This window comes from Spinacia oleracea, chromosome 4, assembly GCF_020520425.1.
Source record: "Spinacia oleracea cultivar Varoflay chromosome 4, BTI_SOV_V1, whole genome shotgun sequence".
NCBI classification, from domain to species: Eukaryota; Viridiplantae; Streptophyta; class Magnoliopsida; order Caryophyllales; family Amaranthaceae; genus Spinacia; species Spinacia oleracea.
The window spans coordinates 105,377,829-105,397,100 of NC_079490.1; the positions used below are offsets into that span (position 1 = coordinate 105,377,829).

The 19,272-nt window shown below is 35.0% G+C and overlaps 1 long non-coding RNA gene across 1 annotated transcript; it reads right to left on the minus strand.

The window, feature by feature from the left end:
- Positions 1-483: 483 nt before the first annotated feature.
- LOC110788741 (uncharacterized) lies at positions 484-12,078 on the minus strand. The gene is made up of 2 exons (XR_002533436.2): positions 11,839-12,078; positions 484-1,287 (listed from the first exon to the last, which is right to left on the minus strand). It is a non-coding gene; the product is annotated as an uncharacterized lncRNA (long non-coding RNA).
- Positions 12,079-19,272: the final 7,194 nt, after the last annotated feature.

Below are 19,272 nucleotides of genomic sequence, written 5' to 3' on the forward strand. Positions count from 1 at the left end.
TAATCTACGGAAGAGCTTTCGCCTAATCCTAGACTAAACAAACTTGCATATAATAGGCACCACTATCCACTTACACAAATTAGGCTGACAATGCTTGCCAAACCTAGCCTATGCGTTCCAATCAAATCCCAATCAAATAGTATTTGCAACTACTACTCAATTAGTCATGGATATCCTATCACTAAATCATATTTAATCACAACATCAATCATGAATTTCCCTAAAATTCCCCAAATTCAATGCCAAGGCTTCAACCCTAACCTCCAGACTAAACTACTCAATTAGCATGATTAACATCAACATTGAACTAACATTAATCCTAATCATGAAACTAATTGAATTAAAGAAACTAATTGAATCAAGAAAATTCAAACCTCAAAAATTGGGGGAAAATCAATAAAATTCAAAGCATGAAACTAATTCTAGAATTCAAGCATGAAATTAAAGCATAAACGAAATTAATGAAGAAATTAAAGAATTAAAGAACAAATCAAAAAGAAAAGTAGAATTTTACCTTGAATTGAAGAATTTGCATCAAACTTTGAAGAACAAAATGAAGAACAAAGCTCAAAAGAAAGAGAAAAGAAAACTGAAATTTGATGATAAAATTCAACTAAGATTCAAGAATTTGAAGCAATGAATCTTAATCCTAACCTCTAATCTAAGCCCTAAACTAATTCTCTCTCTAGAATTCTAAGCTAAGCCTAAAATATGAAAACTAGAAACTAATTACGTAAAACTAAATATGATTACAATGCTGCGATTTACATTTTTATAGCATCAGCCCCGCAGCCGTGTTGGGTCTGTGCTGCGTGTTCTGCCTGGGCTATTGCCATGCTTGTGTTGCTGTAGGGCTGCTGTTATATAGCTGCGATAAGGCTCTCAAGTGAGCACTAAGGTTGCTGCAGTGATGGCTTAAAGGAGAGCACAAGGCTGCTGCAGTGGCTGATTAGTTGCGTGCCATGCTGCTGTTGCTAAGCTGTTTGCGTGCTGATCTGCAGTGGCTAAGCTGCCATGGTGCTCGTGTGCTGTGGCTAGGTTGTGGCTGCTATCACAAGGCACTTCAAGGCTTGTGGAAATGAGCCCACGAGGCTGCTGTTCGTGCACTTGTGAGCAGCAACAAAGCTCAAACAACAGCAGCTAGGTAGGTGCTTCGTATAGCTGCTGTACTTCTCGATTGCTGCTGATGTTGGGCTATTTGTGCACAGCTATTCTACTTGCTTATTGCTGTTGTATTGCTCATGTATAGCTGCTCATTAGAAGCTCGTCGCTGCACATTATTAGAAACTACGCATAGCATGTTAGAAAATCGCAACACATTTTATTAATAATCGAAAATCAAAATATTAATTCGTTTAACATTTTTACAAATCGTAAAACATATAACTCGTCGACAAGCATAATGACACATTATTAACACGTTAATACTCAAAACGACTCTTACGCAATGAGAATGCGCACAAAAGGCATATTTAGAGCAAAAACGACTAAAATATACGCAAGACGAGAAAATGTAACGATAAATGCAAAAATGCAATAAACGAACTAAAAACGATAAAACTAAGCGAAAGTAATAATAAAATGCTAATTAAATGAACTAAAATCCTAAGCTAAGAGCGACATAAATGTCGCTCATCACAGACCATATTTAAAACTTTACATTCAAAGATAGAACGGTTCGCAGATCGTATTTAACTATCCTAAAATGGCCATACTAGTCACTTGGAGTACCTGCATTACATAAAATATACATTCTATGCATTCACCTATTTGTATGCTAAAACGAATTTCCCAATTAATTATGCAAGTATTTACGTGAATTAATTAAAATTCACATTCACATAAACGTGTCCTAAAAGATTAATCAATTTCCAAATTATTAATCCTTAGACTTTATTCTAATTGAAATTGAATTTAATTAAAATAATGCGACCTACGAAAATAATTAAAATAATTATTTCATTTTTAATTTCATTTAGCGGCTCCCACTCAAACCAATAATTATTCCGGATAATTAATTATTTAAATATTAAATTAAACTCGCGGTCCAGCCCAAGTTAAATAAAATAATTATTAATTATCCCGTTAGCCAATTTTAATGCAAACATGAATTCAAGCCCAACAAAACAAAACAAATTTGTTTGAGTGCAATGCGGGCTAGGCTTGTGCCCAGCCCAGCAATGCAAGCTGTGGCCTACGAGGCACACGAGCAATGCCCATGCTCCCGCAGCCCGCGCCCACGTACCCGCAGCAATGTTGCCCCTGTGTGCCTGTTGTGCTCGACGTTGCGCAAGGCAAGGCTGCCTTGCTTGCTCGCAGCTATCGCAAGCCAAGGCGCCTGCCTTGCTCGCCCCTTCCTCGCCAAGCGCGCGCGGGGCACGCAGCTCGCTTGCTGCTGCCCGCGTCGCTGCGGCTCGGCACAGGCGTGGCAGCCCGCATGGCTCGACGAGCCACACGTCCACCCCACCTTGAGTTCGTGCCTTTGGTTCCTGCCTACGGACCAACTTAATTAAAAAATAAATTTAATTTCACGAACATTTGCATTAAGTTATTTTTCATAAAAATTTACGATTTTTATTTTCGAAAAATAACGTTTTTACTATTTAATTAATTTAAGTTAAAATTATTAAATCAAGGCTAACATTATTCAAATTTTAAGAACAAACGATTTCAACTGAAAATTTAAACTTTTAAATAATCAAATCTAAAACTTTAAATCGTTCTAAACATTTAAATTTCAGATTTTTAATCAATTTGTTTTAAATGTCAATTAAAATTAACGAAACTATTCAAAATTTTAATCCAATAATTTTTAAAATTCGCCACGGACCATGAAATTATATTCTCTTTCCCAATTAACCAGATTATTAGATCCAAATTATTTTAAAAATCAATTAGCGATCTAAACTTTACGAATTTGGGGAAAGCAGAATTAGGGTTTATACTTATAAAAAACGGCTGAAATTTGTACCATAAATTAAGAATATACGCAAGAACATTGTGCCAAAGTTTCAATCAATTCCGAGTAGTTTAGGTTGACCAATTAATTGAAAATCTTTCCGAATTTATTAATTTTAATTCGAAAATTAACAAAAACGCCCAAAAACACATACTTCGAGGCCTGTTTTTGCAATTCCGTTCTCATGAGTTGATCTTATAAAATTGTTTTCAATCAGATTAGGGTCAGAAATGTCGAAAATACGAAACTTTTTGAATTCAGAACCTATTACGCAATTAATCCAATAATTCATAATAATTCCGAAAAATCAACAAAAATTCAAAAAAATTCGACAACAGCATAAACAATTAAATCATGCTTAAAAATGCTTTGAATATATAAGGATCATGATACTACTATAGGGGAATACAGTTAAACATACATAACATGTGCGGAACATCCCCAAAGCCAGGAAACATATATAAAGCACAGTTTAAGCAAACTTTCATTCGAAGCGTGTTTTCCCGAGTACTGTATCAACGAACAAGAAAAAAGAACTCCACTTTCCGTTCCTCTACTTGGTTCACCGACACTTTCAAATCCGTTTTGATTATCGTAGCTTAGACAACGCACAAGATTTTTGCTTTTCGGGATGAACAGTTTTTCACAGAGAAAGAAAAACTGAAGAACGTAATTTAGGAATTAGGTTTAGGTTAGATGGAAAACTAATTGTTAGAGTGTGTGCAAAAATATAATAACCTAATTATTATATTAGTGTAACCGGCCAAGACTAAGGGCCTTGAGCGGCCACACTTGCACACGGCCACACACCCGCGCCCAGCCACAACGCTGCAGGTGGAAGCCCACAGCGCGCGCAGCCGAGAAGCTGTGCCGTGGGCCTTGCGTGCTCGCTGATGCAATGATGTTGCTGTTGCGCGCTAGTGCCACGCCCCGAGCTGGCTTTCTTGCCTTGCTCACGAGCTCGCTGGCTCGTTGGGCCTTGCGCGCTTGGCTCGACGGGCTGGCAGCTCCGACGCGCCTCGTATTCGTGACTAACGCCATACGGCTATTATTTATCGTATCTTATACGACGAATCACCGTCGTACGATACGATTATTCGTTTCGCCCAGCTTACGAATATTCCGGATATGATATACGATTCCGACGCAAGGTCGTATCGTATAATACGTTTTTCAAAACTAATTCCCGAAAAGCTATTAAATGAATTTCCGATTCATTTAATCCAGTGATCTGTTACATGCCATTGGTGTGACATTGTAGGTTCAGTTAAGAGTAAGTTGTGAGCTTAATATCCATTAGAACTCACTGATCGGAAGCATTGCTCCAGCTAGCTGTTCCGATCACTTGATCTTACTGAATTAATTGTTCGCAATTAATCTGAACCTTGGTATTAGACTTAATGCACCTTGGGTGAAGGACATATTTGTCGACCAAAATGTCGATATGAGGAAGTGGAAAATCGTCTTTAGGGCTGGCCCTGTTAAGATCATTGTAATCGACGTGCATTCGAACTTTGTTATCTTTTTTCGAAACCGGGACGACATTTGCAATCCATTCTCGATATTTGGACTCTCGAATAAACCCAGCCTCTAGTTTCTTAGAGACCTCTTCTTGAATTTTGAAAGATACATCCCATTTCATGCGACGGAGTTTCTGTTTGATTGTCTTTGAACCTGGAATGAGGGGAATTGTATGTTGACCGATGCTTGGATAAACCCTGGCATATCATTATAGGACCATGCGAAGACGTCTATGTACTCTGAAAGTATCTCGATCAGATTGTCCCGCTCTGCTTGAGATAGAGTTAACCAACCTGAACTAGTTTTGAATCACTAATGTTAGAAAGGTTAACTTTTTCTGTTTCCTCAATTATGGGCATCCTGTTTCATGATTTTCAACAGCTTTTAAGATTTCAAAGTCAGTTTCTTGAGAAGCAAAGTTGTTTGGATTAGGAATGTGTTTTGAGTTGGACTTGAAGAGTAGGATGAAATTGAAGTATTATTGAAATTAGAAATCATTACGTCGAAAGCTTTGACTTGATGTTCGGCCTCTAAGGGCACTTGATTGATGCAAGACTCTAACCCTGGACTCTTTGACTCATCACTAGACTCTTATCCAGATTCATCCTCAGACTCAGACTCAGACTCGTTCATCATAGGTCCTTCGCCCACAATAATTTTTAAATCTTTCCATTTATGCATTGAAAAGTGTTTCTTGATTGTCTTCGAGAGCCCTTATCCGAGCTTCAGCTTCATCAACGCGGTCATAGAGCTAGGCAATAGTTGCTGCCAGTGAAGTCATCTTGAATTGTATTATGAGAGACTGAGTCCGAGCACCTATGAGATGCATGGCATGAATTTAGAACTTGGACTTCCCGACACATGATATGATATGCATGCAGATGAATGAGACCTAGACTGACTCTAAGTGCCACTACTAAGATTTGGGATTTTGGATATTGTACTTGTATTGGGATTTAAACCCATTGGAAATATTTCAGAGGAATTTCAACATATTGTAACTTGTATTGGAATTTGTACTTGTATCAGGATTTACGACCCGTTGGAAATATTTGTAAAGGAGCTTCATTCTTTTATGGAGGCTACCTTCCTTGGAATAAGAATTTGAAATATTTTAGGGGAATTTCAACCCGACATTAGACTTGAAATATTTTTGGGGAATTTCAACCCGGCCATAGAACTTGAAATATTTTAGGGGGATTTCAACCCAAGATAGAATTTTGAATAATTTAGGGGAATTTCAACCCGGGAATAGAACATGAAATGTTTTAGGGGGATTTTAACCCAACAATAGAACTTGAAATAATTTAGGGGGATTTCAACCCAAGATAGAATTTAGGGGAATTTCAACCCGGCATTAGAACTTGAAATATTTTGGGGGGATTTCATCCCATTGGAAATGGATTTGTATTATTTCAAGGGATTTTCAAGCCATTGGAATTGGACTTGTACTATTTCAAGGGATTTTCAACCCGTTCGGAAATTGAATTTGTATTATTTCATAGGGATTTTAACCCACTGGAATTGTTTTTGAGTTTGTATGGGGTTTGGATTATTTCAAGGGATTTTCAACCTGTTGAAATTGAATTTGCATTATTTCTAGGGAATTTAAACCCGATGTAATTAAATCTTGTATTTTTCTAGGGATTTTCAACCTGTTGGGACTTTGTATTATTTCTAGGGATTTTCAACCCATTGGATTTTTATTTGAGAGTAATGGGGGCAAGGATCTTTGTAACTTTGAAATTGAATTTGAAACTTTGATTTGATTTGGAACTTGAATTTGGAATTCGAAAAGGGATGTTTTTTGTATAGAAGTTGAGACCTTGAAGATTTGAATTTGAAATTTGAACGTTTTGAAACATTTGAACTTGAAAACCCGGTATAATGCCGTCATTGGTTTAAGGTATTTTTAAGTCGAGATTGGAACATGATTTTTGAAGGAATTTGGGACTCAAAAATCTTGCATTACGCCATCATGGATTTGGACATTTGAACTTAGGATTATGAACATAGGATTTGAGATTGTTTTTGAATTTTGAATTCGATTTTTGGAAGTTGAATTTTGTCTCGAGTTCCAAAAAGGGAACGGGCTCGGGATTTGGACTTTGAATTTTTTTATTTTGGAATGTATCTTAGCAATTGGAACTTCCGCACGGAGTTGTACCAACCACCTAGTAAGGGTAATGGTTTCGTCATTATCCCATTAGGGGAGGCACGAATTAGGTGTCTACAGTTATACAAGCCCTTTGCAGGAAAAAAAAAAAGCTAAAAAAATGAACAAGTAAAAACACAATATTTTACGTTTATTTTAGTTAATTTGTTATTACATTCATTCCTAAATAGATTTTATTACATATAAATATGTATATTTGTTTTCTTTAATTTTAAATAAATTTTCTTACATGTTTTAGAAAATGTACATACTTTTAAGAATGTGTAATGGCCCAGGTTTTTGAACAGCTTTTAATCTGTTGTTAGATATAAATATTTTCTTAATGTTTCTCTTTAACCTTCTTTTCTAAACTAATTTCAGATTACGGTTTTGGAGTTTTAAAATAGTAAGTAATTCAAAAACTTTATTATTATCACTTAATATAACTTTTTAAATTTATATCTCGAATCTCAGCTCAGATAAATGATTTTGAAAATTTATTAGTTTAATAATGATTTTGGATTTTTGTTATTCAAAACAATATATTTAAGTCCAAGTATTAACTCTAGTACAATATGAATCTATATATAATTCTGTAAGTATATTGATTTATATGAGTATTATCCAAATTAATTGATAAAACTTTATAAAATATACCTTAAGCTAAGCATATTTTTACAACCTAAATTATCTAAAAATGCCAAAATTGCTTCCCATGTCTATGCCATGTGTTAGGGAATACACAATGACAACTTATTTCTTTGTCAAGGGTATTGAAGGCCCAACTCATTGTTTTTCCAGAAAATTCTTGACACCCTCTTCCTCACCTCCTTCTCTCACTCGATCTACTCCCTCTCTTCCTCACTCCACCGCCGCGCCGCCCCGCCGTCGCTGCCCCACCTCAACTCGCCGCCGCCATCACGCCGCTGCAGGTAGTCACCCCTCCTCTCTTCTTTCTCTCCCCTTTTCTATTTAATTCAATACAAAAAAAAAAAAAAAAAAAGTAAAAGAACCGTTGCTGCTATTCTGTCGCGCGGCCATCGTTGTTGCCGGCGGCGTCAGGTCGCCGGTGGTGGTGGTGGCGGCAACCCCTTTCCCTTTTCTTGGTAGATTATTATTGTAAATTGCCTAAACATCAAACCCTAACTATTCAATTCGATTTATATTTTCTGATTTTTCCTAGTTTCAAGATTTATAATCTAACTTGAATTAGTTAAATTGGAAATCAAAGTTTCGAATTATGAGTAGTTATTGATTTCAACTGTGATATAATTCTATTGAAATACTTAAAGTTTATTTTACTTCTCTACTTTGAATTATGAATATCATGAAATTGGTAAGTTATTTTATTGAAATATAATCAATTGCTATTATTTGAATATATTTTTGAATAAAGATTTTATATGTTTTTGCAGATTGTTTTAGAATGGTTTTAAGATGAATATTTTCTAAGATTAAATGTTTTAAGCATATGTCCATGTATTTAAGAAGTTGTGTATATTTTCAGATTTAAGTATGCTCTTATTTTAGAATTATTTGAATGATATAAATTATTTTAACATAGTAGTTTTGAATTTCTACTCCTATGTTAGAAAGGAAGTTACTATAAACGTATAAATGATAAATTCAACTCTTGTGTAGTTTAGTATTATAACTTAAAGAAGTGCTTTTATTTCACACTTTTAGGAAAAGAGATTGAAATAATCTAGTTAAGAATTTAAATCGAACAAATTTTAGAATTTCTAAGCAGGGGACTAACTATCATTCATATTCTTATGGAATTCGATTTAACTTTGGAGTAGAAGAACGAGTTGGGGAATAGAGCATCCGAAATTGCGCTAAGAGCTTGCTCAAGGTAACCCCATGGACACCTCTTTCATTCATAACCTTTGAATTTATGTGTTAACGACTTAAATGCAAATCTATGAATATTCATTCTACAATATTAAGCAACCTCTCTTATAAAAGTTTTAAACTTTGGTTTTTCTAATGTTTTCAATACACATTGAATTGTCAAAGATGTTTTACGAATTACTCTTAATAGATTTCTATAATAAAACTATTGTATTGGTGATGTGAAAATGTGACTTTTGCCTTGTTGGTTTTATTTACTATAGTGTGGATGTTTGATATCAGTAAATGAATTAGAGAATGGTGATACTTTATGGGTTAGATTAATAGCGAATATCATATTTTATATTGGGGATCAAGTTATAGAATCGGAAGATTTAATGGGAGTGAGCTAATTACTTCCAATTATAATCGGAGAAACTTTCTGAGTGTTGGAGATTTGAGCTTAGGGTGATTAGAGGATTTAGTGATTTTCGCCGTATGTGGCAATCCGGAATTGATTATCGCCGTATGTGGCAAGATGGTAAACCGTCCTCATCTCTGGTGTGACTATTCAGACGCTCCCGGGTCACGTAAAAGCTAGAGTTGGGGGGTGTGCACACTAGAGGTTATTGAAAATAGTTGGCCAACGAAGAATGAATGTACTGTCAGGGGCTCCCGGGTACATCTCAAATAGACTGTCAGGGGCTCCCGGGTCTATCTATTGTTCAGTAGATTGTCAGGGGCTCCCGGATCTACTTAGAATGGAGAATTCAAGGAATTAGGAATATATGAGATAGGGTTTATACGATTAGAGGAGAACCCAAATAGAAAACCATTAGAAATCCTCAAATACTCATTTTGTTTTATATTTTATTATTCAAAATTATTTGAAAACGATGTCTAGAACTTTTGTATACTTTTTAACTTGTTTATGCTTCTATGATTTCTTTAATATCTATTTTACTGAGTGGAGTGGTGGTTACCAGCTTTGCTGATTCTTTTTCTTTGTTTGGTGTTTGTTTTATTGTTCTCTCCTTTGGGATTGAACCTGTGACGACCCATAATTATGGTGAGAAGGAGATGCAGGTAATGGCGTTGAATTTCGGGTACACGTGAAGTAAAGTTGAGAACTTAGCTAAAGTGTACTTCTATGGAAGATTTTAATAATTGTTTATAAGTTATTTGAATTCTTTTAGTTATATAGTATGAATAGTACTTAGCTTTGCATCTACTTTATAAGTAGGTGTAGCAGTAACACCCTGATGGTGTATTGGGAAATTTTGTTTGTTGGAATGATGTAATTGAAGCAGGTTAAAGAAATTTTGACGTAAATCCCTAAATGATATTTTAGGTTGTCCATATTTAGGGGAAGTGCTGCCGAAATTTTTAATAATTAGTCAAGATAATAATTCGTATTAGTATCTTAAAAATAAGCTTAAATAGAGGGGTGTTACAGGTGGTATCAGAGCCGAGGTTGATTTTGGGTTCGCTATGATCTCCAAATCATGGCGTATGAATTGGGAATCATGAATATGAGTTCTTTTGTAAAGAATATTAAAGTTTTGAAGCTTGAATAATGATTTATGGATGTTATATAAGTTCTTTTATGGGATGATGATGTTAGGGTCATGTGCTACTATTTGAGAAAATTAGATTTGCTTTGAATCTATATAGTTGTTTAAGATAAATTGAGTTGGGTGCCCTAAGATGGCCATATGAGTTATCTAGAATTATGGATATAGAAATTAGTTTGAACGAGTGTATGTATAATGTGTATTGTGGATCTTTTTATGACTTGATTTGATTAATAGTTCGGAGTATTGCGAAATAATATTTGAGAATCTAAGATGGCATTGAGAAATTTAGTGATGAGATTAGTTATTTGAGGACATTGGAGTTTTGAGTTCCCTTGGTTGTTTGATAAAAGTTAGTATGTTTAAAATCATAGTTAAGTTGGGAAATCGAGTAAGATGATTGCAAATATTGGTTATTTCTTATGAAACATTGTGAGGAAAATTTTGATTGAAAATGTTGCATGATTAGAGATGCAAGAGCCTAGAATTTCTGGTAATTTAATGGGAGAAAATTAATTAGTGGTTGAGAATGTTATTCATTTGAGTTGTGAGATTAGTTTATGAATTGTTGTAAGTGTGGTTGTGAGTTAAGGATTTGTTATTTATTCAAGGATTATTCATTTGAGTTACTTAAGGTTATTTTGTGGGCCCATAACCCACAGGTCCAAGATCGTGCTTAATTAAGATTAAGGTTAATTTTCTGCTGCATATTAAGAGTTAATTGTGATCATTAAGGGTTATGTGTTATTTAACAGCTCGAAAGAGCGGGCTGTTACAGAATGTGTAGCGTGTGTATAGGACTATGTATTAATTAACAAATTAGAGAAGAAAGTCATTGAAGTATTATTATTTTAGTTCATTTTGATAAAAGCTTAGTTTAATAACTTAGCACTTAGATGTCCACATAAGATATTGATAATACACTTATAAAAATTGTTAAAAAAGTTATAAAATGTCAGAAAATACTTGCGTATATATCAAATCAGATTTTTAAAAATATCTGCACGCATCGCGTGCATAGAATACTAGTATAAATAGTTTAGGCTCGTTAGTGGAAAACCTTCTTCACAAACATACATATAGTTTAGGTAGGTTAGTGCTGAAGCTTAAATATTAATTGAGCATTTAATTTCATAATCATTTTGGCCCTTAAACCCACTTATAAAATGTAAAAGAAAGATTATCCAAAGGATTAATATACTAATCTTAAGAATGTTCCCTCCTTGACTACAAACCCATGATGAATTTTTTCTTCAGAGTGTCTAACGTGTTGATTACATAATCTCCGTTTTTTTTGATGAATTTGGTAATTAGTTAGTTAAACTGATGAAATCAACTGAACATTTCCAACTACAGGAAAATGGAAACTTATTTCAACACATTTGGAGGACTTGTACAACATAACACAGGATGATTGTTCATCATTAATTCTGTCCCTTGTGAGCTCAACATAGGATGCATTTACCAAATAATTTCTTTGACATTTTACTCAAATCCAAAACATTCTTCATTTTTTTGTTTTCTGGAAATTAAGCTGCTGAAAATAAGTTGTTTATATAATTTTTTGAAATAGTTGTTTATTGAGCCACCAAATATTCCAATTAAACTAACGACAATTTGAGGGAACAAGTTGATTAATATATTATACTTACATGATTTCCCATTAAAGCTAATCTTTTCATTCATAAAATTAAACTAACCACATTCTGAGGGTAACATGTTAATGAATTTAAGGCCGTCAATTTATCAATAAAAAATTAAATACAATTTAAAACGGAGAAAATTTTATGGTTTACCTTAATTCAATTACATGAAATCGGGGAAGAAGAGGGCATGGGCGCAGCGGCGCGATGCGGCAGTCCGCCGGTGCAGTGAGATACCAAGTGAGGCGGTACGGAAGTAGTGGAGTGGTGGTTCGGCGGTGGAGTTGTGGAGTTAGGAAAAAGATGAATTTTTTTATAGAGAAAATAGCGAAGTACTAGTAAATTTGAGGGGAATGAGGGGTTGGTATGCTGAAGAAAAAGCTCTATTCTAGTATATCCTCTATCTGGGAATAGCGGTTTGTTGGGTGTAACGCTATTTTAGGTCTGAAAAAATAAAAAAAATAAAAAACGAACATAATTCCGACCCTACGTGGACAGTAGACAAAATCTTATTTACAATGGGTGTACAATAAATATCGTATACCGAAGTAAAAGTTAACTCAAAATGCTTAAAAGTTAAGCTTATATATGTAAAAGTTACCTATTGTTAAATGATAAATTTTTTCATTTTAGTAAAACTTATTTCTTCAAAATCACTAATAATGTATAAAATTAATCATTTAACCCTTTAAAATATTTATCTATCAATTTTTTTTACTAATATAAAAGTTAAACAAAATTAGGTTAAAGTTACAAAAAAAAGGGTTTAAAGTTATCTTGGTGTACAATAAATTTATTGTACACCTTGTGCGCGCAAGACCTTTTGTTTGGTTAATTACTTTCATTCAAATGCAGAATGGGTAATAAGTTATAAAATATCATTACTTTCGTAAATCGTTCGATAATAGATGGAGGAAAATCCCCGTATTATGTTTTTCATTTCATATACTTATATAAAAGAGAACTAGTTTTAAGCCTGTGCGATGCACGGAGGGCTGTATTATTTCGTAGTTTGAACAACAACCATTATAATCTCAACCGAGTATCATTTTAAATTTGGAAAAATAAAGTCACTGAAGAGAAGTGTTTGTTTGAATTTTTTTTTTAAAATTTTATTGAGTAATAATTTGTACTCCCTCCATTCCTTATTGTTGTTCCCCTAAGGATTGTTGGGTGATTTTTAAGAAAATTAAAATCTTGGATTGTATTGGGATATGAATAATGATTGGGTGTAAGAATAATGATTAGGTGGAAGAGATTACATATTTAAAAAAGAGTAAGGAGAGAGAAAATATTAAAGTAATAAGATAAATGGGAGATATTTTATTATTAATAAAAATAAATATCAGATTCGAACCTTAAAAATCCAAAAACAATCGACCAAAAAATCCCAGAAAAATCAACAAATTTCGACCAAAAAATCAACAAAATTGGACCAAACAACGCAAAAAATTAAACTAAATTCAACAAAAAAATCAACACAATTCAACCAAATAAACCCAGAAGAATCAACAAAATTCGACCAAAAAAATCCAGAAAAATCAACAAAATTCGACCAAAAAAACCCTGAGAATTAGACAAAAATCGACCAAAAACAAACCCAGATAATTAAACAAAATCAACCAAGAAAATCGACCACAAATTCGGCAAAATCAACCCAAAAATTCGAAAAATATCAACCCAAATATTCGACCAAATTCAAACAAAAAATTTGACCAAAATAAAGGCAAAAATTCGACCAACGCAACCCAAAAGTTTGACAAGAAATTCGACCAAAATCAACCAAAGAAATCAACAAAAAACAACCCAGAAATTCGACAACAATCAACCTAAAAATTAGACCCAAAAAAACCCAAACATTTGACAAGAAATTCGACCAAAATCAACCCAAAAAATCAACAAAATTCAACCCAATTTTTTACCCATAAATTAAACCCATAAATTCGACCAAAATGGAGAAAATTAAACCCATAAATTTGACCAAATTCGAGAAAATTAAACCCAAAAATTTGAGAAAATTAAACCCAAAATCAACCACCAAATTCGACCAAACTTAACCCCAAAAATCGACCAGAATCAACCGAAAAATTCAGCCAAAAAATCGACCAACATCAATCCCAATAATTCGACAAAAATTAACCTAAACCACTCGATCCGTACTATCACTCACGGTTTTAAGGATTTAGAGGTCAAATTCGACCATGAAAACTCTAGATCTAGAGTTTTTATGGTCGAATTTCACCATCTAAACCCATTTTCCCGTAATCTACAACTTTACCGGAGGGTGGTGGCGGCGGAAGAGGTTTGGTTGTGGTGGTGGCGGCGATCTCACTTCCAGATCTGAAGAACGGAGAGATGTTTTGGAGGAGAGAGAGTGAAAAACGTGAGACGAGTAGAGAGACGGAGCAAGAAAATGAAGTGAGAGGGAGTAAGAAAATGAAGAGAGAGAGTAAGAAAATGAAGAGAGAGAGAAATCAGAGAGGTGAAGGGGCTGAAGTGAATGAGAGAGGAGTGAAAGAAACGGGTAGTGGGGTTGGGTTATGGGGAATAGGTTTAATAATTAAATAAGGGTGGTTGGGAAAAAGAGGGTGGGAAAAGGGTCTATCTTAGGGTTTTTTGGTAAATAGTTGAGAATCTTAGGGTAATTTGGTAAAAAAAACAATGGCCAAAAATAGTAAAGATTTAGTAGGGGAACAACAAAAAGAAATGCCCATAAAGAAAACAGGAACAACAAAAAGGAATGGAGGGAGTAGTATTTACATTGAAGTCTGATTGTATCTAATCGTTACATTGAAGTAAATTTCTTTGTACAAAACATAATGAAAGTTTTAGCATTACATTCTTGAATAGATATACCAAACACAACAGATAAAATCAAACATAATAGCTACAATCTAAAATTATACATTTTTTTAATTTCCAATGTGTGTAGTACCCCAAATATAAGAAACAAACATTTTATCCTCGTTTTGTTGATGTCCTGCATTCCACACCCATGACTGTATTCCTTTGGTAAATGTTTTCATCTTATTCTTGTCCTTTTAACATGCAAAAGAATGATATTATTATTTTTGTATTTGATATGCATGTTGATTTTCCACATGTTAAGCTTTTAAATAAACTAGCTTTTGAGCCCGTTCAAATAACGGGCGGTTGTATAGTGGGTGTTCAGATGTCTTTGAAGTTTTAATTAGTGAGTACTTCTGATTTTGGTAACGGATGAATTAAATAGATGTGTAATTTGAAGGTTGGAAAAATATAAAAACTGTAAAAACTATAATGTTGAATAAATATTGGATGTTAAAGGGGTGGACTGGAAGAGACTATTGAGTATAGTACACTATTAATAATTTGATGTTGAATAAGGAAAATGGAGTGGAAGATACATTAGAAGTTGTAAAACATAGAAACAATAAAGAAAATTTGGAAAAAAAAACAAAACAAAATGATGGATGAAAGGAGAGATGCCACATAGCTTCTAATAATGAGATGCCACATGGCTTTAAATAATATATGGTTTTCATTTTTAAATTTTAGGTATATATTAATTATTATAAAATTACATTTTTAAAAAAATTAAGTGAAATCCTCCATCATAGATTATTTCACTAAGGTGTCATGGCCCAATCTTATAAGTATAGTTATTACATTTGTAAAGCAAAGTGAATGAATTGTTTTATGCATTCAAATTAGAACTTATCATGTATTTTTACAAACAACAAATTAAGGGACCCTTATGTCAAACTTTCAACAATTGCTTCTAAGAATCATCACCAATAATAGATTAAATAAGACAACCACGATGAGTAGAAAAAAGGTGAAAAAAGAAGTTGAAATAAAATTACTCTCTATTAAAAATTTGTTTCTCGGGCTATATGTTCTCTCTTTCCTTACCAACAATAATGATCAAATATTTCAAAGAACGTGTAGCAGTATATATTATCACTCTCTTTAATTAATCACTTAAAAAAAAGTATCTTACCCACGAGTTCTCTTGAAAGAAAATTAGTTACTGAATTACATATGTATAAGACTCCTCGGTGAGTCGGTGCATGTCCACCAAATAGGTTGACTATCAGGCTTCTATTGTTGAAGCATCGACCATATTCTTGTACATAGTCACCCACAAATTCCCTTATGCTTCGATGCTTGCAAATTACCGAAGAACAACTGCTTTGAGTCTGATCTTGATTCTGCCAACAACATGCATTTGTGATCTTTTTCATCACAAGATTTACTCCCGATTCAAGTCTGAATAAAAAAATGTTGCTAGAAAATATGATTTTCAAAAGGAAGAACATTAAATTGATACGGAGTATTACAACATTAATTAGTAAGAACTCTGGTGACGAAGAATAGCAAACAAGTTTTTACATAATTTTAAGGGTCATCAAGTTTCCACAACCAATTAATCACTTCTAGCAAAACATCAAATCGCATAATAAATCATTAGCATATGAATCCAAGATGAAAATGTACAAACTAGAGTTTTAAGCCTATGATTTGTAAACAGTACCTGAAATAATCTAATCTATGATTTGAAGATCATTCAAGTGTTTTGGAGTCGAGATTCATTCAATTTTTAAGAACTGGCATTAAATGATAGAATATCAATTATATCAAACTCTTGATTCAATTTTAGTAACTGAAAAGAAACACACAAACTGAATGAATAAAAAAAAATAGGAACTGATACCATATATGAAGTAAATTTCAAACATTAGAGAAAGTTTATTGAAAATGAAACCATACTTTATCAAAATGAAGCAAACATTGGATAATTTAATTAATTTGTAACAATTAACAAAAATACCTAAAATGCCTTGCCGATTAAATCAAACCCATTTACTGCTTTCAAAATGTATGTATTCTACTTTCATCATCCCACCATCAATCTGAGGAGTAATAATTGATCGAGAAAATGCCACAAATTTCATATGTGTTTCTCCCAAAAATGATATCCTTCAACCATGATTAAAAAAACCCATATTAATAAACCAATGAACAATCCTCCGAATTTTTTTATATATAGAAACATATTTTATTCTCGGCGAAACTAATATCGAAATCCTCCCTTTCTTATTCCATACTTCGTAAAAGTTATTGAAGAATAAATGTGAAAGTGACTTGAATGTGTATTGTGGAGTAAAATACAAAATAGTGAATTGACTGATTTAAATTTTTAAACTGGGGAAGAGAGAAGGGAAGTAAAATAAACCCAGATGCAAATTTTAATTAGGAAAGAGAGAAGGAAAGCGCATTAAGAATGGAAAACTGAAAGGAATTGGAAATGAAATGAAAAAGAAGAAGAACGAATTCCACATCATATAAGGATGACATGATGAAATCATGAAGCGACGGGATAGAACGATAAATTTCGTTTGAATATCCAGTAAATTTTTTTGTTCTAAGTATTCAAAAAATTAGAAAATAATGATGGATTATTAGAATAAAATTAGATATGAGTAATATGTAACTAGGAAGGGAGTAGGGAAGAAATATTGAATCTGAACACATAGTTTTGATGGCGGCAAAGAAATTGAAGTAAAAAGAATACGGAGTAATAACTGTAATATGTAATGTAGTATATAGTTAAAGAAGGAAAATGTTGAAGACGGTGAAGAAATGCGTCGAGCGGAGGCTTCTTGTGATGATGCCGACGAAATCGAGGCTTCTTGGGTTGATGCTTGAATGGATGAATTGATACAGTTTGGGTTTATTGATTTTTCAGATATGAAGGTTGAAGGAGAGAATTGAAGGTTGGAGAAGAGAGAGTCTTTAGATCTTCAGATTCGTTGTGTATGTTTTTTTTTTAAATGTAATAAAATATGAAATTTCAGGAGGGGTCTACGTGGCTCTTCAACCTCCCTGCTATTAAATATTAGAATATGTTTGGGCTCCCAATTAACTATCAATTGGGCCACTAAGTCCAAAGCCCAATGGCTCAATACAGCAACATCAAACGCACAAACACTACATTCCAAAAAGGCTATTCAGCAGCCAATCAAGGCCCAAGGCCCACTTGCAATAAATGACCTAAAGGGGATTTATTGTACAAACACTATAAATAAGCCGCCAGGGCTCACATACCAAGGTACGTCCATTTTGCGCCTTAAGACTACTCTTCTAGAGAACTTCTCTCTAGAATCCGAGCATCGTTCTTACTTAGGCATCGGAGGGGCTTTCCTCAGAAACACCCCCGAGGCTAGTAACTTGTTTATTGTGCAGGTTAACTTGGACACGACACATTCAAGCTGGCAAGATCTTCAACACACACGAAAGGGCCTTCATTCGAAGCCCATTGTTTCGTCCACTTCAACACCGGAACAATTTGGCGCCGTCTGTGGGGACGAACACTTGAAAGCTTCGAAAAACACTTCACTTTCCACGTAAAAAATGGAAGTTCCCAACAATGACAACCAGGACGACGTCCTTGTCCAAACGGATTCGGAATCCGATGGAGGGGAACAACTTCACTCAGTGGCGAGATCGCAGCCAACAAGGGCCACCGCCACAACTAGCAGACCACTCCCTTCTCGAGAAGAGCTCGCTGCAGCCATGATCATCATGCAGAACTTCCTCTTCAACGAGAAAGAACAAGCCCAGGCAGCAGCACGGCGAGAAGCGAGGAGAGCCAGGCGACAGGTTTTGCTGAACATGCCCTCGACTGACGAGGACAATGCGAGGCCCGAGCAAGATCTCTCCACAATGTCAGGAACACACCTGATGACAAGGTGGAGAGAGAGCACGTGGGACAAGCAGCAGAGAGCTGCACAGCAGCCAGAATGGTTTGCAACACCGTCTCCAACACCGCAAGCTCTCCAAAGCGGGGCAAGTGATCGCACTCGGATCCGAAGCTCGGTCCATAGCAGACTGCGACCTTCAGTTCATGATAGGCTGGGTAGCCCCTGTGGGTCCAGTAGACAACCCGAAGGCAGTGGCCAGTCGAGAAGGAGAAGGAGAAGTGACCGAACTCCTAGCCCCCTACACGCCCCCGAGCAATCCCTTAGAGGAAACTCGAAGAGCGAAGGTATCAGGGCGAGGCTAGGAAAGAGGATCATGACTCCAGCATCGTCCCCATTCTCGGATGACATTGTCATGGAAACAATCCCCAAAGTAAGGCTGCCAGCACACTTGACATACAGCGGGATCACGGATCCATGGGACCATGTCATCTCCTATGAACAACAGATGTTTCTAAGTCCCTACTTCGAGGCCTGTTGGTGCAAATACTTCCCAACCACACTGACAGGAGTTGCGGGAGAATGGTTCAGATCGCTGCCGAAGGGATCGATCAAAAGTTGGAAGAAGCTGAAGAAGAGGTTCTGTGTGCAGTTCGTGAGCAACAATCGCCCGGAACGAACTACTGCCGAGCTAACTTCTATACAGCAAGAAAGGGACGAGAGCCTGCGAGACTTCATGGCCAGATTCATGAAGGAATCCACCAACATTTCGAACCTGCAGCCAGACGTGGCAATCTTCGCCTTGAAGCACGCGCTACGGGAGAGAAAATTCCGAGACAAACTGACAATGAAAAACCCCTCCAGGATAGCAGACGTGCTCCAAATGGCAGATGCGTTCATCAGA